The sequence below is a fragment of the Corvus hawaiiensis genome, chromosome 14, assembly GCF_020740725.1.
Source record: "Corvus hawaiiensis isolate bCorHaw1 chromosome 14, bCorHaw1.pri.cur, whole genome shotgun sequence".
In the NCBI taxonomy this organism is placed as follows: Eukaryota; Metazoa; Chordata; class Aves; order Passeriformes; family Corvidae; genus Corvus; species Corvus hawaiiensis.
In genome coordinates, this window is record NC_063226.1 from 2,973,850 (window position 1) to 3,001,546 (window position 27,697).

General features: G+C 39.1%; 1 long non-coding RNA gene across 1 annotated transcript; it reads left to right on the plus strand.

Annotated features, from left to right (window-relative positions):
* The first annotated feature begins 8,447 nt into the window (after nt 1–8,447).
* On the plus strand, nt 8,448–17,215 carry LOC125333292. The gene is made up of 2 exons (XR_007206827.1): nt 8,448–8,539; nt 15,538–17,215. It is a non-coding gene; the product is annotated as an uncharacterized LOC125333292 (long non-coding RNA).
* The last annotated feature ends 10,482 nt before the right edge of the window (nt 17,216–27,697 follow it).

The following is a 27,697-nucleotide window of genomic DNA, read 5'->3' on the forward strand; positions in this document are numbered from 1 at the left end:
ATTTTATGAGTATGTTGCATGCCTAGATTTACTTGTATTGTCTTGCTGGGAGAGCAAAGACTTGTTGAAATGAAGTGCTTTTAAATCATCATCAGACTGGGATTTCTTAAGCTATTAAGTATATTGTATTTTGCAAAAGGGAAAAACATTACTCTTTAGAAACAGTATATCTTTTAGCATCCTTTTTGTCATCACCTTAATACCAATGGTACTGGTGGCCATATAAAACCAAAGAGAGATCAGTCTGATGGGGGATTTGGAGGAAATTATGATCCCTGGTTTTCCATGCTCTGTAACACGAGCACCAAAACTGCTCACCAGAGAAACAGAGGAACTCATGTCCATAGTCTCAAAGTCCTTTGACCCTAACTTTGAAGAATGTACTCCCTCATGTGCTAGGGAATGGAGGAATTACTTTGCAAAACAGAGTTTCTGAGACAGAACACTGACCTGGACCCCATCAAGAACTTTATGCATTCAATGCAAGTACAAGACAGGACTTGCTGAACAAATATCTGCTGCCAGGGGCCAAGTAATACCAGAGAATGGGCATGGATGCTTCTAGCTGCGTAATGTTGCCAAGGGGTTAGTAATTCCCATTCCAGGCATTGCTGTATCTCAGCAGTGAGTGAAGTTGTTCATTTAAAAATTCTTTTGAACGAGAGTTATGCAGAATCTCATGCCACCGGGATGTGGATTCCTTTCCTTCAATTTAGATAACAAAATATTCAGTATAAGGGTTTTCACAGGATTACGTAACGTTCCCGACCTTCCTTCCACAACAGGGTCATGGAATGGTTTGTTGACGAGGGCACTGAGGTATCAGTACAGACCAACGTGTCAGTCTTACCTGGGGTTTGGGTTGACATCGTAGGGCATTATGTTCACTCAGTTAAGTTTTGGCTATTACGTGTGGACTCTTAAGTCTCCTTCCTGAAAAGGCTTTTTGCCATTCAAAGTCTGGAATTGCATGTACGTGTTTTTTTCATCAAAACTACGCCTGTTGTTAGCACTTCACTGAGCTAGCCATTAACATGGCTCATCATGGTTCTCAATGAAACACAAAGGAGGAAGGCTCCTCGCATCAGAAAATGCTCTACCTATTTCTCAAAACCGTATTTGTTCTACAGTATCTTACCGCACTGCTCACCAAACCTGTTTAATGCGTTGATAATCCCACAGGCGTTATAAAACCTTTATTTTGGAGGCGCAGGGTTTCTCCCATGAGGAGCCGGGCCCGGTTCCCGGAGCTCGCTGCATTTCCCACAGCAGCGCCGCTAGAGGGCGCCCCAGGCAGCGCTACTCCCTCACGGCCTCCAACAGCTTCGCAACTAAAAATTACAAAAAAATGGTTCTTTGTAGCGTTTAACAGGAAAAAAACACGCGATATTTTTCATCATTACAACTTAATTTCGCTGCCTAGTCACTGATTATTGTGAGGCTGCTTTGACCTCACAAGCCGCCTAACGCAAATCGTGATCTCGCGTAACAACCTCAACAAACCACCCAGGGAAACGGCCCTCAGAAGGCTTCAAATTAAGATATTTCTCAATTATCTCAATTAGTGTCAAAAAGCACAAAGGCAGTGCTGGTTATATACTCACAGGAATTTTGGAGCAAAGAGCAAGAGATAAATAAAGATGAAAACCAGCTTAAAATACATTGATCAGTCGGTTTTTTAAGACTTAACGCACCTTTGTCTAGTTCAGCTTAGCCTAGTTCAGTTCAGCCAGCTCCTTTGCTTTTGGTTTAAAATCTAGATTTCAGTGCAGTAGAAGATAATTCATTTTATGCAAGTTTTATATAGCATTTTTCTTGTTGCTAAAGGAAGAAAATCCTTGTTGGGGCAAAAAAAAAAAAAAAAAAACAAAAATTGCTATCCCAAGCCATTTCCATGTTGAAACCAAGTTATTAGCTCACGTAATTTTTCAGACTGAAGAATATGAAGGGAAAACCAAAACAGATTAAATATCATTCTTATGCTTACTCCTAGTAATATTGGAATACAATGAAATAATACACAGAACTGGACCGTGGCAGTTTGCAGATGTATAGTAAGACAATTGACAACAAAATATTTTGTTGGTTTTTTGCAACACATGGTTATTACTTTTCATAGCTAGTAGCTATTAATATAGCCTAAAGGTCTCAAATTCCCATTTATCCAGTGAAATTTTTGTGTATACTCCATTCCAGAATGTCATAATAAATATAATTTAAAGAAGCAAGCAACTTTGTACTTGAGGTACTTAGTGGTGAGGCAGACCTTACTTCAAAAGATGGTGACTTATGCCTGTTATTTGAAAAGAAAGTGAGACCAAAAATATACAGGTGACATTTTCTTAAGTGTCTCAGATACACAGTTTAAAAATAGATATAATTGGTTGCACTACTATGGCAGTTATGGCTGTGGTCATGGTGATAAAAGCTGTAGTTGATCTGGTACAAGGAGGATTTACGTGAGTGAGATTTCACCCTCCTGAACTCTTATAACTGTTTTTAAACTAATATTAATCAGTGAATATTAGATTTTGGCACTTTAACTGTATCAGTATAAATTGCAAAACTTGGGCACAAAAACACCCTAAATTTCATGAACTTCTGAAAGTGAACTAAAAAATGGAAACAGGACTACAGAGGGCCAGGATAAATCATCACTGTTGTTCAGTGGTGTTTGGCAAAGAAATTAGAAATCAAGTTCCTGGCAAAAAAGTATTAATCCCATACATGGTCCAAGTCCCATAAATCTTTATGCATTTAAAGCATACAATCCTAGAGAACATACTTCTACAAACATTTTGCATTACATGCTGCTAGGGTTTTTTGCTAATATTCTTACTTGTTTTCTCTGGAAACATTTTAAAGTCATTTAGGAACAAATGAGTTTTAAAGACGACAAACTTTCAGGGTGTTAACACAAATTAGGTCATTAATATTTTTGAAGATATTTTCATTTTTCTGTAGCATGTAAACTCATGAACCAAAATAACCCTTTGTGTTATACTGTGAAGTTTGATTAATCTATGTAGCCCAAAATATTTTTAATTTTATTTATGTTTATGTATTATATTGGCTTTATGTTAATGAAGAAACATAATTTGATCCAATCCCATCAAATAATGTATATCCAATAATATATAGACCATATTGAGTCATAATTTGAGTGGAAGAATAATTTTATTGTCTGATAGGGCGTCAGACAGGCTCTGTGTCCAGACCAGGAATGGATCTTGGGCACAACCCTGAAAAGTTGCCTCTGCTTCAGTTTCAGAGTTTATCTGCATGAATAAAGTTATAAAATAATCCAGAGATATTTATCCTCATCTTCATTGTTATCATCATTATCATTATCAAGAGCATCAAATAAAGAACTCAGGGTTAGGGTTAGGGGTTATGGTGCCTGTCTCCTCCAGGTAGCTGAGATCTTTATTTCTGTATTCATTCAGAGCACCTCTGTTTCAGTTACTGAACTTTAGCTATCTTGAACACATTTTTTGGATTCTTTGTCAGGAATAAATTTTTATGTTTGTGTTCTTTACATTAATTCTGTATAGAAGAGAGCTACTGAACAAGAGTCGCTGTCATGGTTTTGATAAGTTTTCTTTGTGTGCCTCGAATAAATGAAAAGGTAGGGTAAGGGCAACTAGAAGAAATCTGCTCTTCCATCACAGCATTTCCACACAGTGACTGGAATTGCTGGAATCATGGAGAGGGGTCTCAGAGTCACTCACAAGTTATTGAAGCTTAACAAGTTAATCCATCATCTGACCCAAGCAGGTGGCCGAGTCCGTGCCCTCTGCCCGTGGCAAGGGCCTGGTGACTCCATCACCTTCAACTTCGCAACGCTCTCCTGTCCTGTGTCCCCAAGGGCTGGGCACGCAGGGAGGAGCTGCCATGGATTAGCTGATGCTGTGCCTTCATGCATTGCTCTTGTAGTCACTTGTGTGCCTGAACCCTTGCCTACAGAGACAGATTTCTGTCATAAAATTGCCAGCACAGACAAGACCAGCTTTTGGCTTTATCATTATTTCAATCGCTTTAGTGTAGATCCAATTACACAGGTATAAAATGTTTCTACTGGCATACCCTGGCATCAGTACAACAGCAGTTAAAGAGATAACTCTAGGACTGGGATAGATGTGTGAATAACAACAGCTGATCAACAGCCATGCTGATAAAATTTAAATGAGATCAAGCCTAAATCTTATCCTACACTGATAATAGGAATGTCTGTTATGTGTCAGACTTACTGGGTGTGAGAGGAGAGTAAGGCCAGAAGCTGATCTCAGTAAAACCTCCCACAGTTTCTCAGGAGTTATCCTTTAATACAAGCCAGAGCTATCCAGGTTTCCAGCTACGCTGTGGGCAGTTGTGTCCTAATGAAAAACCACACAGGCATGGCAGCAGTAAATGCCAGATTGATGATTACCACCTGAGCATATACATTATGGCACTGTCTAACTTTATTTTAACTACACATTACCTTGTTTTACAGTTCCCACAGTGCTCTGCACTGTTTCAGTATGTAAAACCAAGAAATAGCCTGTAGATCTCTTTAGAGAATATTGTTTTCTCCTGACCATAGCCATGGGTCAGCATATAAAAAGGCAAAAGCAATTTACTGTGGTCTTTCCCCGCTTCTGCTTCTACTCTTTTGCTTGCACCATGTTGTAAATGAAGAGCAGAGGCTGTGGTCTATGTTAGACCTGAAATAAAAATGTTTCACATTGCTCTGTGAAGGAAAAAAGCTCAACCTGCAATCTGTGCTGCCATGCAGTTTGGGGCTTTTTCCAGCCATAGTTAAACAAAATGGTTTGTCTGAACTAAAAATAAAGTATCTGTTGCTGTTGATATGTCTGCCAAATTTAAAACATGATATAAACCAAAGTCGACAGCATAAGCCACTCAAACAAGGCCTCAGGGATTCCAGAATGTGCCTTAATATTTATTTTTCATACTTGATTGCGGGTTATGCACAGGTAAGTGTAGTGCTACCCTGAGGGTTTTAAGTGTAACGTAGTCAACCATGATAAAACCTTCAGTATCTCGGAAGACAGTTCTCACAATGACTAATATGAAATGAAAGCAAAGCTGAGTGTTTTTCAGACTAGTTTTAACTTTCCTGTAGAGGTATTTGATAGATTTCTAGAATGTTTTCAGTATTTCTCTATTAATAAGATAAAACCAAGTATTACCCCATTTGCGACATTCTGTGTTCCAGCACTCAAAATCCTCCTAACATTAACTTGCTTTTACAACCCTGTAATACATGAGAAATTGCTGTCTTCCTCTCTATCCACTACTTCCTCCAGTAATTTGGACTGATATTTACCAGTCATTTCCTCAAAAATGAATCACTAACCACTGGCACATACATGTACTAGTGACAAAAACAAATGAGCCTGAATTAGTCTTGTTCAGGCACTCCCATTCTCTTTAACATATCTCTTTCTAGTGGAACATGAAAGAACTAGCCATGCAAATACCATATCCTCACAGACATTTTTCTTAGCCTTAATGATTTTAAAATAAAGATGCAATCTTTTACTGGATTTGAAGATGCTTGTCCGTATTACTCAGACATGGAGAACCTGAACTCTCCCTCAGAAGAAACCTTCAGCTCAGACTCACCAGCTCTAGCTGCTTCCTCTTGTTCTGCTGATACAAGCAGAGCTATCTGGCTTAACAGGGAGCACATTTCAAGCAGCTTCATGTTGCTAGAATACCAAGGACACCAAAAAAAGAACGACTGGAGTCCATTTCTTCTCTGACCAAAAAAAGGTAAAGGGTAAAGTTTCTCATTGGAGTGTTGCACAGTATGTTGCTGGAAGTTATACTTGAAGAATGGGATCAACAAAAACCAGCATGTTAATGAAGAAACACAGAACATAGTGCTGTATCTTTAATATCGGCCCCTCTTTGAGGCTAATTTTCCATTGCTTTGGCATTTATAGCAAAGAAATCTCTCTGGAAATGCACAGTTTGTGAATCAAGAAGCTTACACAGGAAAGGAACGGCGATGTCCTCTTGCCCTTTTGCTGTAAGCAACTCTGTTGTCACAGTGTATTTCAGGAGACCAGGTTCTGTTCTTCCCCTCCTGCTACTGGGTAAACTGGTACTTTGGAGTCTTCTTCATTGTCACTTCAACTTAAAATCTGGCTGCTACCAAAGCAGCTCCTTCTGTCTCATTTGTTTTAACACCCAAGTTGATAGAGAAGACAAGTTCTACTTGAAAATATGGGATAATAATTCAAATCATTGTGGTTATGGTCTCTGCATTGTGATTGTCTTCTTGGCTTTATCACAATTTACTGTTAATTTTGGAGGCACTGTCTTGTGACAATGGCGAGCAGTTCCTTTCCCCTTATCATCATTTTAGCTGTGTCAATGGATTAATTATTAAAACTTAACAAATACAGATCTTATTCTATTGCCGTGTTTCAAGACTACTGTTATATTCATTAGTTATGAAAGATCCAAAATTTTACTCTTGGTTATCTTGCTTTCTAAAAGCAGAGCACATGCATGTGTAAATCAAGAATTGGTGTTGGAAGTTTCTGTGGGTTCTGAAGCTGTCCACCTCGAGGGACTTCAGTGACATTGTACTAAACTGAAAAACAGAGCTAGAGTGGTTAGTTCTGCCACCAGGGCCCCTAAAAGTACTTAGAACCTTTCTCGTAGTATAGTACTCACATGTTTAATTTACGTTGCACATGAAGAAATTTAAAATCTTGCTTCCTTTACTTTTTCCTCCACCTCTTGTTTCACTGTCACCTTGGAGACCAACTGTGGGTACCACGACCAATATACAACTACCATTGGTACATGGTATTTCTTTTTATTTTCTTAAAACTATGGGCAACAAGATTTTCATATGCTGGAGTTTCATTTTGAGCCTATGTTGTTTCGTAAACCAGTAGTGGCTTTAAATTGCACCCCTCTATAAATAAAGTCTGTGAAGTAGTTATTCAGAGTTTACAGCTTCATTCTTCTCTTTGATTATTGTTAATGAGAACTTTGGTTCTCATTGTTTCTTTTTCCATTACCTTGAAGAACCATAAAGTGTTCAGCTCCTACAGAAGGCAAATGAGCATTTTATATTTCTTATTTTACACTTTATTCAAACCTGAAATTGTTCTTTTCAATTATCTCTAACTTTAAAAATGCTTTCCTGATCCAGCCTGTAATTTTGCTCATGGTGAGGAAGATGCCATTACCTTAACCCAATTTAGCTTCACCTGGCAGATTATGGACTTCTCTCCACAGACCAGTGCAGCAGGGTGCAGTTCTCTCAAAGCAGTGTGGCTTCATCAAAACAATTTGCAGCTGGGCAGATTAGCTCTGCCTTTCAAACTGGGCAATAACGATTGTATTCAGCCACTCTAACATGATTGTATTACTTTTAGGCTTTATTCCTCTGTTCCTGCACACTGCTGCCGTTAAGGTGTACAGACCTGCCTGCTTGGTGGCCGCTGCATTTCTTAGGCTGTGAGAACTCCTTTGCAACATTCCAGTGTAAATTCAGAGTGGCCGTGTTTTTGTGACGATGAGAATGCTCTGCTCCGGTACACACCCTTCCCAGTTCCTGCCATCCTGACTGAATCCAGCCTTGCACTATTTCCACTTTATGGTCTATTAAAGTTATTAAAGATGTTCTTTTGGCACTATGAGAGTGACCATGAAATCTAGCCTGCCAGAGGGTGGTGAATCCAAAGGCTTCCTGGAATAAAAAAGGTGATTGCTAGTGAGTTGCAAACCTCAGTTTCAAGAAATAATGGTTCTTATTTCCTGTCCTAAACAGACAGTCCCTTACATGTCCTGACTGCAGGCACCAGTGACAAATTCCTGCAAATAAATCTCATCATTGGGCACCCTTCTACTTTGCACCAACCCCAAAATGCATTACTACACTGGCTATTTTAACATGGGAAGGTAAAAAGCCTTTCACAGAATTAATTTCCTCTCTTTCATGAGAGAGATATAATGCATTAACTGATTTGAAAACAGAGTGAGCCTCTTTTATAACATGGTCACTCACTAGGCAGGCTTTCCACAGGGCATGGGAGCTGAAATAAACAATCACTTACACAGAAGGAAACTCTCTAGTGCCTTGCAGTGCTGATGCTTGTAGAGAAAGGGAAAAAAAAACAACCAACCAACATTTCATTGCATGTTGAAAAGAAAATGTAAGCACTCTGTTTCGAAAGCTTTAAAGCATAATTGAAATTCAACATGCAGATTTCTGTGTTATTACAATGCTGCATGCACTAGCTCATTTGCTGAGCAGCCAGCATTTTAAACCACACATTGCAAGAACTTTGTGCTGGTACAATAACAATGTAGAAAAATTAGGATGACGGCACCAGTATGCTCAGCCCCATAAACATTCCTTAGCTGAAACAGGAACTACAGGGCAGTGCTAGCCTATGTATTATGAGACCGGAATAATTCTGCCTCCATGTGCAGATGGAGCACAGATCACTAGTGTGCTGACAAGCTGAACTCCAAACAAGGAGATAAGCTACATATGTACTGGCAGGTAAGCTCACTGATCTTTTAAACCCAGTGAACATCTGATGTGATGTGAGATTCACTAAATTGTAGATTGCAAATCAAGGTCAGACTGAAGGGTGACTTAGTGTTTTGTAACATTCTCCCTGCTTCACTGACTGAAAGCAATCGTGAATTCCAGAGTGCTTTTTTGCTCTTTTAATCTGATAATTTGAAAATGTATTTGACTACAGAACTAAGTGTATCTAAACTCAAACTGGCAAGAAGTGTTAGAAAAAACAGTGGGGAAAAAAGTAATTTTATTCTTACGCTACCACAGTGCTGCTGCTGCTGCTGCTGCTGCGCACAAAGGCCAGTGTCAGAATTAAGGTACCGTGTCCATGGCTGAGGGGGCCAGGAGGCTGAGCTGGCACTGGAATTCTCCAGAGTAACCCTTCCTTTTTCTGACTACAGTCCCAGCAAAGAGTTGCACTGGGCTGAGAATGTGTGACTGGAGCTCCCCTTTGCCCTGGGAGATGGATGACGCTGGCAGAGCAGTCCAAAGCCGCAGAGCACAGGGAGAATCTGGGTCACTGTGCAATGTGTTCACTGTGCCAAATCATAGCAGTAGTGAAATGTTCAGACCACTAACCTAAAAATGAGTTCCTGGTTGCTAAATTCATGTCTTAAATATACAGAACAACTTTTATTGACAGTGTAAGGTAGTTTTGTTTTTGTTCTCAGAATAAGTTATGTTAAATGAAAGTGTGTACAGAGGAACAGTGTGTGAGAAAAGAGTATTTACACACACGGATGTGTATTTACACTCATTGAGGTTTTTACCATTCATGGCATAGTACAAGATTCACTGTCACTGGGAGCACTCAATGAAATGCCTGTTCTCCGAATCAGTTCCCCATTTATCTACTAAATCTTTCCATTTCATCCAATCTAAAGAACCATCAGTAAGTAGAAAATATAATCTATACATTGAGGCGAGGAATACATTAGCTCTGTAATAAGGATGTGAAAGAAAACGTGGTCTTGGATTATAGCTGTATTTGCCTATAACTGTAGATCATTTGCAAGGCAGGCTGAGTGAATATAAAAGATTCCCTGGCAGCCCTCCCCGTCTCCAAATGCCTGCTCAGGCAGAAAAAAACAACCACCCTGCATACATATTCCAATGAGCCACTGCGGGGCAGTAACAACAAAAACATTCCTCGGCAAAACAAGGGGCTTTGAACAGCCACTTCGCCTTCTCTGAGCAAAGGACACAAAGAAATTGTTCTTCGAAGAAAAGCTGAACATTAAGATTTCCATTCTAACATTGCAAAGTGTTATTAGTCTTTTTGGGAAGCATTTTATAGCTGTGCTTATCCTTGACTCCTCCTCCAGAGATGCTGGCAAACAGCGATTTTGAAGCTGTTACTCAGTTTTAGAGCGATGAATAGAGGTTGCATGTGAGATATCCAAGACTCTTTAAGACACTATCTGGATTTTCTCTGTGTGCATAAACTCTTTTCTACCTGAGGGCTAAGTAAATAAGTTCTTTTCAAGTGATTATTCTCTGTGCTGGAATTTTCCCTTATAAGGTATAGAAACCCCTGAAGATTAGTTATTTTTGTGCTGCTTTTGTTCCTCTCAGGGCAAAATCTTCAGCGAACAGAAGTTATTACCAAAAAATTATTTTATATCTTAAGGGTAAAAGAATATACTTTGTTAAGTTTTGGATGTAGCTTGGAATCAAAATTACTGAGCTCCTTTGTATCCAACATTTCACATCTAGAGGTTCAAAATTAGATCAATAGTTTTGTCTTCCTTTCCTCTACCCCCGCCATTCTGTAGGTTTAATAATATCAATGGAACATGAAGAAATTAACTGTTCTTTCTTCTTGCATAGTACCAGAAGGGGGGGTGGGGGGGGTGGGGGGGGGCAAGCCTATTTAAAGATCTCTAATTACAGTCTGAATTTTCTATAAATACAAAACTTCCTGTAACAGCCATTCCAAATAGATATGGCCCTTTAGTGCTGCAGAAATTTGTACCAGATTAGTAACGTGTGCTGCAATACAGATTCTGTGAAAAGTCGAAGTATCATACTTCAGTTGAAGTGTGAGATAAAGAGGATCAAGACGTACAGAGAGCTGAATTACAGCCATGGCTCTTCAGTTACACTTTGAAGATCATTTTCATTTCCATTTTGATCTTAAATCTTACTCATAAGTAATTAACATTTGGGGATGCATGACAGATGGCATGTGCCACCTTGTCTTTTTGGGCAGTCTTTTCTTGTCTTGGCTTTTCAAGACATATTCCAGACCTAAAATAATTTTTTTGAGGAAAAAAAAAGAGATAAATGAACTTCCTTTGGCTTGCAGACAGCAATGTGAAAAAGTTGAAAGTTTCTTCTACTATTCAAACATTCTTCCAAATTTACTTTTATTTATTTAATTTTTAATATATTTTAAAATATTTCTTAGATCTGTAGGTTGTCGGATCTGGCGTAGCCTCCATTTTTAAAGACAATAAGGCTATAAATGTAATGTAAGAATCACCAGGAGCATTATTGCAAGTATCTCTTCATATATCCCAACTAATGAATCTTGCAGCTGACCCTACTTATACTCCAGGATATGAAAGATGAAGATGTCATCTCATCTGCAAACTGGAGAACCCTTAGTGGTGTTCAAGTTTACCTGTATCTTCACAGTTTGCTTTGCTTTACTTTTTCATCAAATAGAAACATCATGAAAAATTAAGAAGAAAAAAGTATTTGGAAGTTTTATTAATTTAAAGTTATCTCAGGGACTAGGCAGCCAGCTGAATTTTCAATCAGAAGATCTGTAAGTGCTCATTACTAAGCCTGCAAGGTGGCATTAAGAATCATCTTCAAATTTAAGTTTCCCATCAGTTCTTTGAGAGAATTGCAGTAAAATTCTAAAAGTGGATAATGTGCTTACAATTATTAGATCCAACAATTTTGCCTCACAGGAAAGAGGTAAAAAACAGCAAAAAAAAAAAAAAAAAAAAAAAAGTTAGGAGTTTAAAAATATCAATTCACCCTTATTCACCTTGAATAATCAGACATAGATTGTGGGAGGAGCTTGTGGAGTTGGGGAGAAGGGAGCAGGGGCTAGACTCATCCTGGAACTGTCTTAAACCTCTATTTTAATATCTTTGATTGTCTCCTACTGACCAGCTTGTATGAGAAAATATGGAAATGGAGTAAGAAGGTAAATCATCAGACTTCAGAATCTTGCTTGCTAGTCATTGGTTTGCCTTCACACACTCTGGAAACAAATCTGTGCTGGCAGCACTGATTCAATGCAGCAGGTATAAAGTGTAACTGGCAGTTAAAACCTTGTTGAACACTGCAATGATACTGCATTTCTTGACTTGGAAGGTTGTTCATCCAGCCTGCTCAGCCGGGATGTTCATCCGGCCCGTTTACCATTTATGAGACATTGTGTTAGCATTGAATTAGCTTATAGATTGTTTTAATATGACTTGAAGCAGTAGGGTGTATAATTGTTTGAATGTTTCTTTCCACTGACTGCACAGCATTACTTCTTTCTGCACCTGAGAAGGCTTTTTCCTCCACCTGAACACTTAACAAGCAAATTTCCAGATATTCAGAAGCAAACGCAAACAATTTAGAGCAAATCTTGTTCCTGCGATTAGGGCCTCAAATGAAACCCTACCAAACAGCCAATACAGCTGAGCTTTGGAACATTTTCTCTTCTTTTCAGTGGTTTGTTGTTTTGTTTTTTTTTTTTTTGCTTCAGGAAGGCATTGCAGCGTGATGCCCTTCCTTATCTTAATTCCTGCTTTTTGAAGAGAAAAATAGCTTTAAACCCTTTATACAGTAAAGTCTGTACATACAAAGTGTATGAAGGCTCAGTGGCATGCGTAGGTTTTGGTACCATTCAACATTTGTAGCTTTTTGTACCATTTAATTTTTGTAGCTTTTTGTACCATTTAACATTGGTCAGGCTGCCATTTATTTTCTGCCACAGGTTTTGGGTACTGTGTCATATTGTTGATGTTATGAGTTAAATTTCTTATTAATCCCTAAGTGGACTTCAGGAGTGAAACCCAGGCTTGGGAATCCCTGTGAAACTGTGCTTTAAATTGCCTACACATATACAGTGCACAAAGTATCGTATCAATCATAGTGGTGTCTATTAAATACCATTATGTGACTTAATTAATGTCTGCCTAGCATTTTCAGATTCATAAGCAGTCAAAAACATTACCACGATGTTCTTAACAGCTGCTAAATTTCTTTTATAAGCCAGAAATAAAACACAGAGTAAAGGTGGTCAGATGGGTTGGCAATTAATTGGAAAATCACCAAAGAGTACATGGTGATGAAAGCAATTACTATAAAATGCAGAAATGAGAAAATGCAGCCATTAGGGATATCTGGTATTAAACCTTCAAAGGAATGTAAATATTTAATTTTTTAAAAAAAATTATTTTTGTATAATGCATTAGCTTGCAATGAAAGTGGCACGAAATGCATGTAAGAGTACTCCTTGGTCAGCAAGGGAGGCAGCAAAATGCCAAACATTAAGCATGACGTGAAAAGCATATTTATACTGAGTTGACTGATGAGATGACAGCACGTTTATGTTGTTCTAAATATAAAACACCATATACTTTTATTTACAGGCCCTTCTTTAGAAAGTCATGTCATTTTACAGTCTTGAGTTTGGGTCAACTAAATGGACATGCCACGAATGGACTCCATGAGTGACATTACAAGACCAAGTAAAGTAATTAGCAATAATGACAATTACAGATAATTTTAATTTAAGGTTTGTGATATGTTAAGGTTTGTAATACTCTTGGATGAGACCTATTGTGATAGCTCTTTTTTATCTGGTAGATAAAGAAGGTTGAAGCAACCTGATCAAGGCCTCTATGTATGATCCTTATAGAATCACAGAATTACAGAATAGTTTGGATTGGAAGGAACCTTAAAGATCATCTGATTCCAACCCCCTGCCCTGGGCAGGGACACTTTCCAATATCTCAGGTTGCTCAGAGCTCCATCCAACCTGGCCTTGAACGCTTCCAGGGATGGGGCAGCCACAGCTTCTCTGGGCAACCCATTCCAGGGCCTCATCAACTCACTGTAAATAATTGTGTTCCTAATATCCAATCTAAACCTGCTGTCTGACAGTTTGAAGCCATTCCCTCTTGTCATGGCACTCCATGCCCTTGTAAAAGGTCTTGCTAAAAACTTGGGTGATACTCTCATTATGAGACATGATAAAAGCACACAAACCAAACAAATGCTATTACAAATTAAAGAACTCTCACTTCTCATTCCAAATTTAGGAGAAAAAACTGTATCAGTTTCAAAAGAGCACCAGGTAAATCCTTCGTGCTGGAGTTGTGTGATCATTGGTAGTACACAGTGGTGAAAAGTTAGCAGTGGTGAAAAATGTAATTGATACCCTTTGGAATCACTTTGGAAGGAGGCGGCCAGGAGGCTGCACATTAAAAAGTGGTGGCTGAGCAACTGTAAGTTTTATGTTGTACCATTTGCTAAGAAATACATATTGTACACAAAGCACTGAATTACTCAGTGGTACTGTGGAAGAGAATGCAGCTCACAAATAATAACAATGCCTCACATTGGTAAGACACATTTTTCCCTCTGAAGAACTTGCAAGCAAAGCAAGTGGGGAGCAGGACAGGAAATAGGCCCAGAGTGACTTGCTTGGGCCACACATGAGAGAACAAGAGCAGCACAGACTGAGGTCCCCCTGCTCCAGTTTGTCCATCAAATACTGCACCATGTTCTTAGCCAACACAGTATTGGGAGGTTTGTTACTATGAGAATACTACACAGTTACAGGCACCTGTAAGTGTCCAGCAGCATTTGGCATCCATTGTGTCTGGTACATGCCATCGAAAAACCACCCTGGAGAGTTCTTTGCTTTTGGTTTTTCAGAAACCTATCATTGACACAAGGGAATTGATATCAAAAGAGGTTTGAAAATGATTTATTGAAAAACATAGTTCTTCGTTCAGCAGCTGAATGTGGGAGCAGCTACACTTTTATTAACTAACATAAAATAGGACGTGCTCATAGTTCTGGAGTCCCTCAAAGGTCCCTTCATCAGTTACCATCTTCCATTCTTGTGAAAGGAGCACTGTGATCTCCAAATCATGTACTGGCCAAAGTTTCTCTTCCCCCCAACCTCATAAAGGTCTCTTTATAGCAAAAATGCTCTCTCCCTCTCTGTGAAGAAATTCTGCTACAACTCCATTATGGAAAAGGATCTTAAAAGCAATGGCACTAAGGAGAGCTGTTTGCTTTTGTCAGTTGATTTTGAGAAGGAGAGGTTTACAGATGTGTGTCTGCAGGTACAAACTGAAAAACAAAGCCTGCCATTGCATCAAAAGCTGCATTTCTATTTGATTCCTTCAAGTTTGCTCTATATTAAACATAGTTATGAAAAAAATAGTGTAAATGACAGGACAGCAGTGAAGGACTTTTCTAAATAAACAAGGCCAATTTCAGAGAAAAAGAGTGATGCTCAAGAATGATTTAAACACACTTGAGATCCTCTTACTAAGAGGAGGAGGTAGTGCTAGAACTTAAGCAAATGCATGTAAGCAGCATGAAGAGAATGAAAATGTAAAGTAAGGGCAATCAGATGGAGTATGAATGGAGTAGGAGCTAGGATACAAGAAAGATATGGAAGACGAGACTGATGGCAAGACACAATAAGTACAGCAAGGAGCAAAAAATAATAATTTGATCATAGTATCTTCCAGTAAAGAAAAATCTAGGGTTACACCGCCAAGGGACACATTTTGCAAAGAATTGTACTTAAAATTCTGCTCACACAGGTAGTTGTGTGATCAGCTTTGCTTGCCCTGTAAGGCTGCATGAGCTAATACTACCCTAAATACTACTGCATTTTAATCATGATATGTAATGTAAAAATGGGTGAAAACTCACAACTTGTTAGTGCTTTGAAATAACACTAAAAATTTGTCATAAACTGCTAACTTCCTTTTCAGCTTTCTGCACAAAAGTACTTCTGAAGCAGAGTGCTGTGTGTGAAATTGGAACAGGAGCACTTCGCTGTTTGGTGTCACTTGAGACCTGGATCTCATCTGTGTGGGAATGAGGTGGCGACAGCGGCTGCGGCAGAGCGACAGACAGGTTGTGTGCTGGAAAACAAAGAGAGAATTCTGGCTCGCTGGGCTGGTGTGAAGAATCACTGCCATGGGGCTGAGTTAAAGGTGTGCAGGGCGTGCAGGGAGAAGAAAACAGGAGCAGAGTGAGAAGCCAGCTGTGAACAGCGCTGCTGGCTTTTGCTACTGAATGAGCTCTTCTAGAAAATGTCAAAGAACATCCTCATCATCTAAAGCCATTTCTAAATGATTACTAATATGGCTCAATTATCTTTTCCTTCCCTGCACCCATGTGTTTAAAATGTGAAAGAAAATGGTGAGATGACTGCTAAAGATGCCTGATAGTGCATATTTGCTTGGAAGTATATTTTCATATCAAGCAAATGTCAGTGCAAACACCTGCAATCTGTATTGCTTGTAACTGTAAGAAGCAAATCTAAGTTGGTTCACCACCACCACTTTCTGAATAAGGCTGCTGCTTCTGTGTGGCTGTTACTACGTGTATTTTTGCACTTCAAAATGTGAAGGAAAGCATGTTGATTATTAAAAGCATTGCTCCTTGTTCCCTCAAAAAATGAAGTAAATACTAACGTATGGTCTTCAGTGAAGAACAAACTGAATTTCAATGGATTTTGAAGGGAATATTCTGTCAAAATTCACTGTTTCTTTACAACTAATTTGGTTAACACTTAATTTCAAAGTAAGTGCAGAATCAAATTGAAACATGATACTGTGGGAAAGACGCTGAAATCAATTTAAAGATTATTGCAGGTACCACGACTTTGTACTTTTGTTTTTCCTCTCTCTGTTTCCAGCTGAAAACCCTAAGATCAGTTGTGTTAATCAGCACAAGAGGATAAGGGTCTGTGCTGAGCTTTGACCTGAAGCATATTAAATCCATTAAATTCATTCCCTTCTCTGTTGGCTGACACATTTGTGTAGAATCTCTTTGCTCTGTGCCTGAGAAATGTGGAAAAGACACGAGTTGCCCAAGCTGCTCCATCCTTTGAGCCTGCAGTGAACAACTGCAGGGCCACCACAGAGGCATGGTTTTGTCTCCCAGTAATTTCATGTCACAGTTTGTCCCTGTAAATGGAAAACAAAATGGTATTTCTGAGCAGATAACAGGTCTGGTCCTTCAGGCTTTCTGGGCCTGAAGAAAAATCTACTCATGTCAATGAAAATCTGCAAAGTGGTTTCTGTGAGGAAGTGGTTGAGAAAACAGCCTGTGAGGCACTTGCAGATGTTGCACTCAACATTTGTACAGAAGGCAGGAAAAAATTAGCAGTCAAAAACTGAAAGTTACAATATTTGGTGTGGATATTTTTGTTATCAATTTAAATAATTTTCTTTCAATTTCTTCTTAATTTTTGTGTAACAAAAAAAACACGAAATACTTAAAAATGTAGTTCCTTCTAAAAGAAAAAAAAAAGGATGTATTTATTATGTAACTTACTTGATGTCTTGTTACTGCTGGTCTATTGTGTTGCAGGAACTGGAATATAATCAAAGAGCTATAGTGCGTTGGATGTAACTTATAAACTTTGGACATTAATCAGTACTATTTTTGTTCCTGCTCTTGTTGTTCAAACAACTACGCAGAATTCCATCCTTGTGGAAGGCACTGAACAATTGCATCAGTCCATCAGGGTGTCCTGCATAGTCCTGGTTTTTGATATAATGAGTTATACACTTGGCAGAAAGAAACTGCTAACTTGGAAATAACCCTTAAACAATGCATTTGAGAGCATTTTTATTCAACTTCAGCATCAAGGCAAGTGCATTGCTTAGGTCAGGTTGTGGCCCACCGCGTTGCCTGACTTTATTTAAAATAATGAGTATGCTCTCATTCCCTCATTCTATAGGAAACAGTATTGTGTCATGTAACCTCAGCAAAAATCAAATCGTTTCAGTCCAAATTTAAACAGATTATCTACTCATCGGAAGTAACATTTTTATTTTACTCTTTACATAGTGTTGGAAATTTCTTTCATTAGCTTGCATAGTCAGGCTTCTGTTAAAACAATAATTGATCCAGACTTCTATATAGTTATAATAAAAAAATTAGTATTATGCTAAGTAGGAGACAGTAATATTCAATTGTGTGTTACAAATCACAAGCTTCTCGTAATTAGCAAGAAATTCCTGATCAATTGCCACAAGCCATAAAAAAGAAAAGAAACATCATAACAGAGTTTTTTACTTGCCAGTGTTATGGGATTTGTTTTAAAATCAGAATGTTTTTAGTAAATTCTTAAAATTATTTTTCTAGAAGTTCACGAGTAAAAGTTAAGAGTTTTTAATTAAGAGAAAAATATTTTTATGAGGAATCATGATATTCTAGGCAGTGATGTATGAAGAAATTAAAACAATGCATTTAAGGGATTAATAACTGGGAAATCAAAGGGAAATTGTCATCCTACTGAAAACTTTCTGATAGTATCCTAATGTAATTGGTTCTTTGTCCTTCACTGCTTGACACATTATCAATGAGCTTGAAAAAAATACAAAATCATCCAAGATAATTACTGTGGATTACACAAAGACAGATAATGATCAGGTCACTGATCCAGATAGCTGAGGTGAATTCAAACAAATACTATATATTTCAATACAGCCAGACTAAAAAAGAAGAAAATCCCTACATTTAGGCCTCAAAATAAAAGCAGCACTTGCAGGATAAAGCAAACACGAGATGGTTGGGATGATGGGTGGATGGCTGCAGCTGAGCTCGCGGGGCTGGGGGTGAGCGGTGATGAGATCCTGCACACACCTGTGGCACAATTGGAAACAACGACCTGCAGCTGCCAGGGCACCTCCGCAGCATCGGGGCCACCTCCGCAGCATCGGGGCCACCTGCGCCTGGTGCTGGGAGGGGTCATAAGAGTCCCCCCACCCCATCCCTGCCGCTTTCTGCGGTGGGATCAGATGGGTGAGGGCTGTGCGAGCTGATGGGACCGGGACCTGCTCCTGCTCGTTGTCTGCCTGCTCTTGGGAAGAGGAATCCCGATGTGAGAAGGTGCCTGTGCCTCCGGAGGCTCCAGGGAAAGGTAAGGCGTGTGCGGAGGTCCAGCCTCAGTGCCCGGCTGCTGCCTGAGCCGTGTGCCTTTGAGTGGGAGGTCATTTTTGGTATGGTCTGTTGAGCTGCAGTTTTTGGTGATTATTGATGGTAAAGCTGAAGTTTTTGGCCACTGAAATCTCAGTCAGAAGGAAGTTTAAAAAAAGGTTTACTGGCTAGAAAAACAGGGTTTAAGAGTTGAAGGTTTTCATGCTGCTGGGGAGTTTTACAAATCTGTGATTTTGGCTGCTGCTTTTTCACGGTGTTGGTAGTTACCATTTCTGTGTGCTGAACAGGTGAGCTTATTCAACATCGTCTGCAATGGCTATCGAGGGTAAAAGAAAGTGTGTGATGGTGGAAAATGAAGTGTGTGTGTAATGGTGGGAGAGCTCAGGTAACTGTAATATGAGGATTTTACTTAATCCCTCTGTATGTTGTGTGTGGCTCAAACTGCAGGATGAATATGTGTAATTAAGATTTTATATGGACACCTCATTGTACAGGGTAATATGACTATGAGTTCATTGCTTCCAGAAGCTCTGAATATGAACCAAAATCCTGTCTAGATGACACTGGTCATCAAGCTTCTATTCAATTCAAGGTATATAGCATTTCAGGCAGGACATGGGAATTGTCCTGTATGATTAATAAGTAAATCACATTCTCACTATAAATACTCATTTTTACTAATTTTCATTGGAGAATCTTTGTCACTCTCCTACAACATTGATATACTTCTTGTTATTCTTGCATTATGCTCTTCTGACTTCTAATCTGTGTAGTTCATACAAAGAAACTAGTTACATAAATTGAGCTTCACAAATGTATCACAAAATACTCTTTCCCTTTGGTAGGAATTTAGTAACTAAATAGTCAAATTGAAAGAATAATACAGTTGTTTTTGGGAACAGATCTTTCTGCTGCATATCTCTGTAGGATGTAACTCATTAAAATATTGTTTGTTTTCCATCACTGTTCCCTTTGTAGCAGAGTGAATCCTCTCTGCACGTGAATTGTAAACCTTGCTTGATGCTGACTGCCCCTGTTTTGTACTTAAAGTGAATATTGTCACTGCAGTTCCTGTAGCATTGCATGAATCTTAGGAGATGGTGAAAAGAACAGTATTCATATTGATTCTTGTGGCACTCCTGTACTTGCTGTACTCCTTCTAAACTATTCCCACTTGCAAGTCTCCTTTGACTTGAAATCTGCTTTTATTAATCTACTCTAGTAACTCAGATATTTTTAAGGTAACTTTGTAGATTTACTCTTTATAATAGGCTGCCTCTAAAGCTCTGCAAAAGTGTAGATAAACTGTATTACTTCTCTAGCATCTTTCTTATAAAGTGTTTCTTTTTCCTTGAGTTTCCAAAGTGTCTTTAATATCCTTTATTAATGACTGAGGCAACTGAATGATTTGAGAGGAGAGCTTATTGTATTCTAACAACCTTACAGACACTGTAAAGGTAGGGAAACCACAGGGAGGCCTGGGGAAGAGCTTCGTTTGAGGAACTGGACTTCAGCTAGGACAATTCTCCTGCTCAGAGGTTGGTTTGTGTGAAGACAGGAATTGCCTGTTAACTGAACAAGCCTCTGCATGAAAAGAATCTCTCTGGGAACCACAGAATTTAAATGCTCTTTTGTTGCCTGTTTTGATGCTTGTGCTTTGAGGATGGGCTTTGTTAGTCACCACCTTCTCTACTGATAGGACAAATAAGCTCAGTCCAGAATGGATACTTTGTGCTTTCCTTCGTTTATAACCTCTTTTGGTACCCAGATATCCTCAACAGCCTTTACAACTGACCTGTTCTTGTCTTACAACAGCTTGCTTTGAAATGGTCATCATAGATTCACACACTTTTTCTCTATAATGAGTTAACTGATTTGCATATCTAATGATATTGTAACAGGATACACACCTGTGCTACTTGATGTCATTCTCATTCCATGCTGTAGAAAAATATTTAACAGAAAATACTGCAGGAAAGCTAATACTGAAAGTATGTGCAAGCAGTAGAATGCCTAGTCAGCTGCAGTTGGAACTGTATAATTTGAAAATATCATTTCTGTTTAAAACTTCAGACTGCTCTGCCTTCTCAGTGATTACTTGGGCTAAATCCTAATTTGAGATATTATCAGTGGTGAGTGAGTCATGCTTTCCTCTGTCCCTTGGCTCACGATGATGAGTGTGTTAAAGATCCTTTGCAGGATAAATTATAATGCCTGGAATTTGTTTTCCTGTCCAGTTATGTAATTTATATTAGTTTTCTGATTGATCAAGTGTCTGCTCTTAAAAGTATGCTAAAAGTTTCCTTATGCTCCTTTTGAACCCTACCAAAGAGCTCCAAGTTAAAATCCTGGTAATGGAAACAGATACAGACTTAAACTGAAACAGATGTGGTGTGAGAGCCAGTGAAACAGGGAACAGTCACTGCTCCCTGTTCACTTTTTGTTAAATAGTGCCCTGGAGGCTGCAGCATTGGCTGGTTTGTGTCAGGCCATGGCTGCTCTAATGAGCCTTAATTGCCCTGACCAGAATAACCTGGGGCCTATTGTCTGGGGCCCTTGCCTGTGCTGTGTCACAGAAATACCTGAACCCAACACATCTCCTGCTGTCCTGGCTTATGGACTGTTTCTCCTGGAAGAACCTTGGAGCTCTTGTAGGTTCCTTGTCGGCAGGCTCACCTCTGGTCCAGTCTCCAGCAGGAAGGTGGAATTTGTGCATGGCTTGGGCCCAGTCCTGTCTCTGGCCTTGCCTTGTCCTGCTTCTGACTTGTCTGCCTGGACCTTGCCTTGTCTGGACCCTGTGAAAGGTGTCCCTCTCCCAGCTGGGTCCTGTTTCATCCTGTGGGTCTGTGTCCCCTGTTTGGTGAGGCTGTGCTTGCCTAGTGTATTTTTACAATTGGAGAAGCCCATCTTCTTGCTCTTCAAACTGGAAGAGTGTAGGTTTAGGTTAGATATTGTGAATAAAGCCTTCTCCTCCAGGATGGGGAGGCCCTGGCACAGGGTGCCCAGAGCAGCTGTGGCTGCCCCTGGATCCCTGGAGGTGTCCAAGGCCAGGCTGGACAGGGCTTGGAGCAGCCTGGGATAGTGGAAAGTGTCCTGGCCTGTGGCAGGGGGTAGAATTAGATAGTCCTGAAGGCCCTTTCCAAACCATGCCATTCTATGATTCCCTGGCAATCTATTTGTAGCATCGTGTTTGCAATCTTTGAAATGTTTCTTCAAAAATATTGTGAAAGTTCTGCTATCATTGAAAAGCTTGTGTTGTACAGATTAGGAACTTTGTGGGGAAAAAAAAGCTAAAAAAAAAATCCACTTTGTATTTGAAGGAGAAACTTTTCCTGCCAGGGGAGTTCCCACATCAGCAATACTGGAGAGATGTAATGGGCAAAGCACAAGAAATCTGATTAAGGAATGTTTGCCTTAAAGGTAATCTTACAAGCGTAAGCAAAATTGACAGTTGCCGTCTGTAATCTGGAACTTCTCTAGATTTCATTTGATTTCTCAAAACCTGTGAATTTTGAATAAAGAGAATCTGTGGTTCACATAATATGTTTAGAGACTTGAAATGCCTAGACAAAAAAGCAAGAAGGGAGAAGGGAAGGAAATCAATCATAATGATATTTCTGTGTGCAAGAGTACCAAGATCAGGTGAAAAATTCTAGCATGGGATGAGGATCTTCTCTCTATCCCCTTTGGACTGTATTTAGGATAAAGAATTTGCTTTTGAACAACTTAGTGTGATGTGAGAGAGTATTTTTTCTTAAATTCAATAAGAATTTAAGAAAGAATTAAATGGAAATAAATACTAAGCTGGAAAATCTAACTAATTTTCAGTGAAGGAACTCTATTTTAATGGGTTTGGTTCCTTAACGTGAAATTAAACCAACCTTAAAATTTCTGAGCAATGGGAGTCATTTTGTAGAAGATGACCCACAGAGCTGTTTGATATCTGAGCTGTTTTGCAGCATTTTTGTGTATTTGTATCTTGTATTTGTCCTGTGCTCTTCTGTTGCTGCCTAGAGCAGCTCAGAGCCCCCTGCTCATCCTGCAGGGTGAGCGAAGCAGCAGTGTCAGTCTAGCAGTGCTGCTGTGCCAAAGGAATGGGGGAAAAGGGATATTTCTTGTGCTGTTTCTGAGGTACAAAGTAGCTTAAAGTGGTGTGACAGGAGACAAGAACAAGCTTTTGAAAGCCCTGAAGCAACTGAATGTTTTGTAACAGCAAGGTGGTTGGTTAAAACCCACTGTTCTGTGGAGGATGTGTGAGCTGATAAAGCTTTTCTCCAGAAGTGTTTTTATTCTGCTTTTAGGGCAGAATCCTTTTATTTGAGTAGTTGGATCTCTGCAGAGGAAGAAACAGTGCCCAGTATGAGAAAGGTAATGGAATTAAAACCTGAAAAAAATGGGCCACAATGGAAATTCAGTATGTAATGAGTGCAAGACAGGTAGATGTAGATTTGTATTCCTTTCTTGCCTTCATTTTATTCACTCAAACTCCAATAAAACAATTCAGTGCTATCTTCTGAGTTTCTTTCCACAGAAGATGAGGTGGAGCAAGACTCCAAATGGGCAGTGTGGCCATCCTTTGAGGTTTCAGTCACATGTGCATCCCTTCTATCACACACACACTGTCTCATCCTTTGTTTCCCTATCACAAAGATAACTATGGGGGCTCTCTGCAGGTGTTCAGCAGTTAGGGAAAAATTGGGGAAGATTAGGGTTTAAACAAAGAGTGTTTAGATGATTAGGCTACAGCAGAATATTTTAGACAGCACACACAACAGGGTGCTGCTACAAAGACTGGTACAGTATCGAACTAAGTAACTTTAAAAGGAACAGGATGACTTAAATAGGGATTATTTCTTTTTTAGCTAGCTGTTAGGGGTTTTTGTGTAAAACTACTTGGTACTTCAGAGTGCCAAGTAAATCTGCATAGCAGAATGTTTGGTGAATCTCAAAATAATTTTGGCTGTTTTCAGAATTACTTTGCAATTACACAGGAAGTAAGCACTATGTCATTGTATATTTCCAGCCTGTTTGCAGTGGATTTTATTTTAGTTTTAAGAGGAAGGCAGGGTGATTCTAAACTGGTAGTCATGACGTTTATATACTTTCTAAAAATTGGTAATGGAATATGTTCTTCATAAGAATTTTTCTGTTTTAGTGCTATGACATGACAAGGCCAAATTAAATGTGGAATACTTTTTGGTGTGTAGCCTGAAATCCATTTAATTTCATTTTCATGGAATCATCTATGTTGCCATATGGAATCAATTATTTATACTGCGTTCTCTGGGTACTTTCTGGTTCTGTTAAGTCCGGCTGCCTTCTGCACAGAGTTGGGTTGATGAGCAGTGTGTTCATGTTCCCTGAAGTAGGCAAAGTATCAAATGTAGTCTATTCTCACATCAGTTTGGTTGAGTTAAAAATCTTACCTGGAGAGCAGCATCCCTTAGTGGGATGTGAAGGGCCACCAGTTGACTTTGTGAATCAGTGACATATAGAAAGCAAAATTTAAGAAAAAAAAAAAATTGTTTTGCTTTACAAAAAACAACAACAAAGGGACCCCCCCACTATTAAATTTCTGATCATTTAAGTCAAAAAAGCAAACACTTAATGTTACAGGCTGATTTTCAACATAACCAAAGGAAGTGTTTATTGCTACAGTTTTATTGGATTTCTGTTTTGACATTACTACCTGCTGACCCTCATTTTTATACCAAAGAAACATAGATTTAGAGGAAACATAAAGATTTTAGTCATAGGCTTGGGATTTCAGTTGTAGGCTTGGGCCCAGTGAGGGTTAATCAAAATCGTTAAGAGAGCTGGACCTGAAATAGAGTTTTAGATGTTAGTAACTGATTACCAAATAACTGATGATCTGTCATTTGCATGTTTGTTTACCTGTGCTTAGAATAATGAGCAGAAACATTGATAAGTTGGTGTATAGAATAAAGACAATTACCAATTTCCTCCCTTTGTGGGATCCCATCCAAAAGTCATGCAAGAAGAAACTTAGAGGTCACTAAAGTAATTAGAATTGTTAAAACTCAGAAAAGCATAAAGGTCAAAGTGAGGAAGATGAGTTACTTCAACTTCCTTAGGACCACTGACCCAATTCAAGACCACCGACTCCATTCAGGACACACACTACGCATGCTTAATGACATGTAAGCTCATTTCCATACGAAGCGGAGAATGGGAGGTGTCAACACTATGAATATGCATTTTGTATTTTGGATATTCATAATATGTGGAAATAAAAGGTATCATGTTTGCCTGGATCGGGCCCTGTGTCTTAGGGAGCCATCCCATGCAGAGCCTGGCGCCAAATAAAACATACACTAACTCTAAACTGTTAAGAGTTTTTGTCCGTCTCAGTTGGATATCGATATTCATATTTTGGTAAATCACCAGCAATGTAAACTTTTAATCAAGGCTGTGCTCAGGACAAACATGAGCTCCAGTCACCAGGAGCATGACTGGGTTCCTGTAGGGAGAGTAGCAGATGGGCTGTATTGGTTACATGTGTTGTATATTCCATGTAATGAGTGTGCATTTGAGAAGTGCCATATTCATGGTGCAGGGAAGTATCTGACTCTTTTTGAGGATTTCTTAGCTTTATTCTCCCTTGCTGCTGTACAGTTGTGTGTAATACTCTCCATATAAATGGTCTGTTGTTTGTGATACTGCAGATGCTGTGTGCGCTTCTATAGATTGGCCTCTTCCTTAGAGCTTAAAATTACCTGTGAAAAAATCATCTTGTGTTTATTTTGATTCTTCCACCTATTGGTTTGCTCTGCTCTTAAGCTCTTAGTTGAGAAGAGTTTGTATATAGTCTTTGCAGGTTTATGTTCCCTGATCTATTTAGATGTTGGCTAAATCTCTTAGGTTCTTCAGTCCCCTTTTTGAGCCCAAAGGATTCCAGTGTATCACTCATGTTTAACAGAAAATTCAAGTATCTAAGAGCAGTTTTAAAAAACTAGGTTAAGTATGTGCTGCAGTGCTAGTCCACAGAAGTAACAAGATTCCTTCATTTGGGAACTGACTACGATTTAGGCAACTCTGGCTGATGATGTAAATGGGATTACTTAAGTCATTTGTATATCTGTCTGAAAACAATTTACAGAACTGGTTGGCCAAATCTGAGATAGAGTGAGGGGTTGTGCTTTTCTTCGTCTGCAAGGAAGGTCAGTTCTGGGGAAGTAACAGAGTGCAGGCAGAGTCTGCATAAGGAAGAAGAACCCTTAGTGCTTTACTGACTCTGTCCAAGCCCAGTGATCCTACTGAGAGATTAAGACAAAATTTAATGTCTTCAGTGCACTACAGACAAGATCTGGGGTATAGCATATACCTGGTCTTTTATCTTTGTATGATAAGAGAAATTAGAGCATGTGTGTGGTTGGTTGAAATTCTAGACCAGAATATGTTTAAGCATGTATGAGGCCCAAGGACTGCCACACCTGAGATCCTGTGTGCTCATTACGTTTTCACAGTAGTTTAAAATGTAGTCCTTGTCCCAAAAAGGTGCCAAGAATGTGCTTTGTTTGTCAGTGGAAGAGAGAGCACCACAGTCCTTTTGGGAAAAGTGTAGGATTAGAGCTAAGGGGGCTATTAGTGGACTAAGAGGCAAAACCAACATTACAAACTCTTCTGACTTTTATTTTTGAAGTATAGCACACCTAATAGCTGCTGGATTGCAGCTCTGGGTTTACTGTCTGCTGTCTTGACTTCCAGTGTGACTGGGAATGGCAAGATGGAAAGCTACATCTATCTTCCCTTGACTAGGAATGAGTTAAACAGGTGTGTATATATACCAAGTGTTAATAAAACTGGCTTGCATAATTTTTCTTTCTCTTTTAATTTCCAGCCACGCTATTTCCAATGTAAGGTTTTATATTCCTGCATGGCCTATCTCTTTCATTGTTGTCTTACCCTCTTTGTTTCACTTCTTGGTTTACATTAATTGGGTGGATTGAAATTTTATTCGAAAGTATCTGAGTACTTTAGGTTATTTCCCCCATTTTTCTATGCCCCTCAAAAAAAAAAAAAAAAAAACCAAAAAAAAAAAAAAAAAACCAAGATTTTTTAAAATGGAATGAAAGGCATCTTTATTCTGTAATAGTAAAAGGAAAATTCCTTTCTGTTTCAACAGGATAAGAAACCTTTATCATATCTTTTTAAATGGTTTAAAGTGGAGGATTTTTGTCAGCTGTCAGCTTGAAAGGTCATGTTTTAGGCAGTCAGTCCTAAGCCCCTTGGATAATGTTTACAGTGCTCTCAAATGACTTAAAATGGACTAAATTGTTTTCAGCCGACAGTAGTAAAGGTCATGGAGGAAATCTGTTTAGTCAGCCTTGCCTGCTTCCTAAGTACACACAGTAAAAATGTGCCATAAACTGCAGCAGGACAGAAGTTTTAACTTTAAAAAACACTGGAGGCTGAGGGAATGGAATGTACCTCTTGTGGGGAGGAATTGCTTGGCAGAGAATTTGCTATGCAGGGGTTGCTACGGCAAGCTTTTGTCCAATCCCTGCTAGATTCTACCTTTTCCTTTTGTTGTCTCACATTACAGTTCATTACTTGAAGAATTTGTAGATTTAGGGGCATTTTCTAATCTCAGTGTGGGTGCTCATAACTTCCAGACACTCTAATGAGAGGCAGACATGCTCTAAAGGCAGTGGGAGGGCAGAGCAGACAAAGGTTGTACCTCAGTGTTGAATTTCCTGAAACTCCTTTTCAGCCCTCATTTGCCCCCAGAATGTGGGTCTGTTCCCCTCTCTGTAAATGTCATTTTGTTGATTACAGTGACAGTTCATGCTGTGTAAGGTATTGCCAAATATAATGATCAAATGGCCTTACTAGAGAAAACCAAAATTAAATTACCTGTTTGTCATGGATCTGGTTTCTAATGGCATTTGCTGCTGGTTTTTATCTCATTGTTCTTGTCCAACCTTCCCAGAAATGTGTTCTCTGGATTATAAA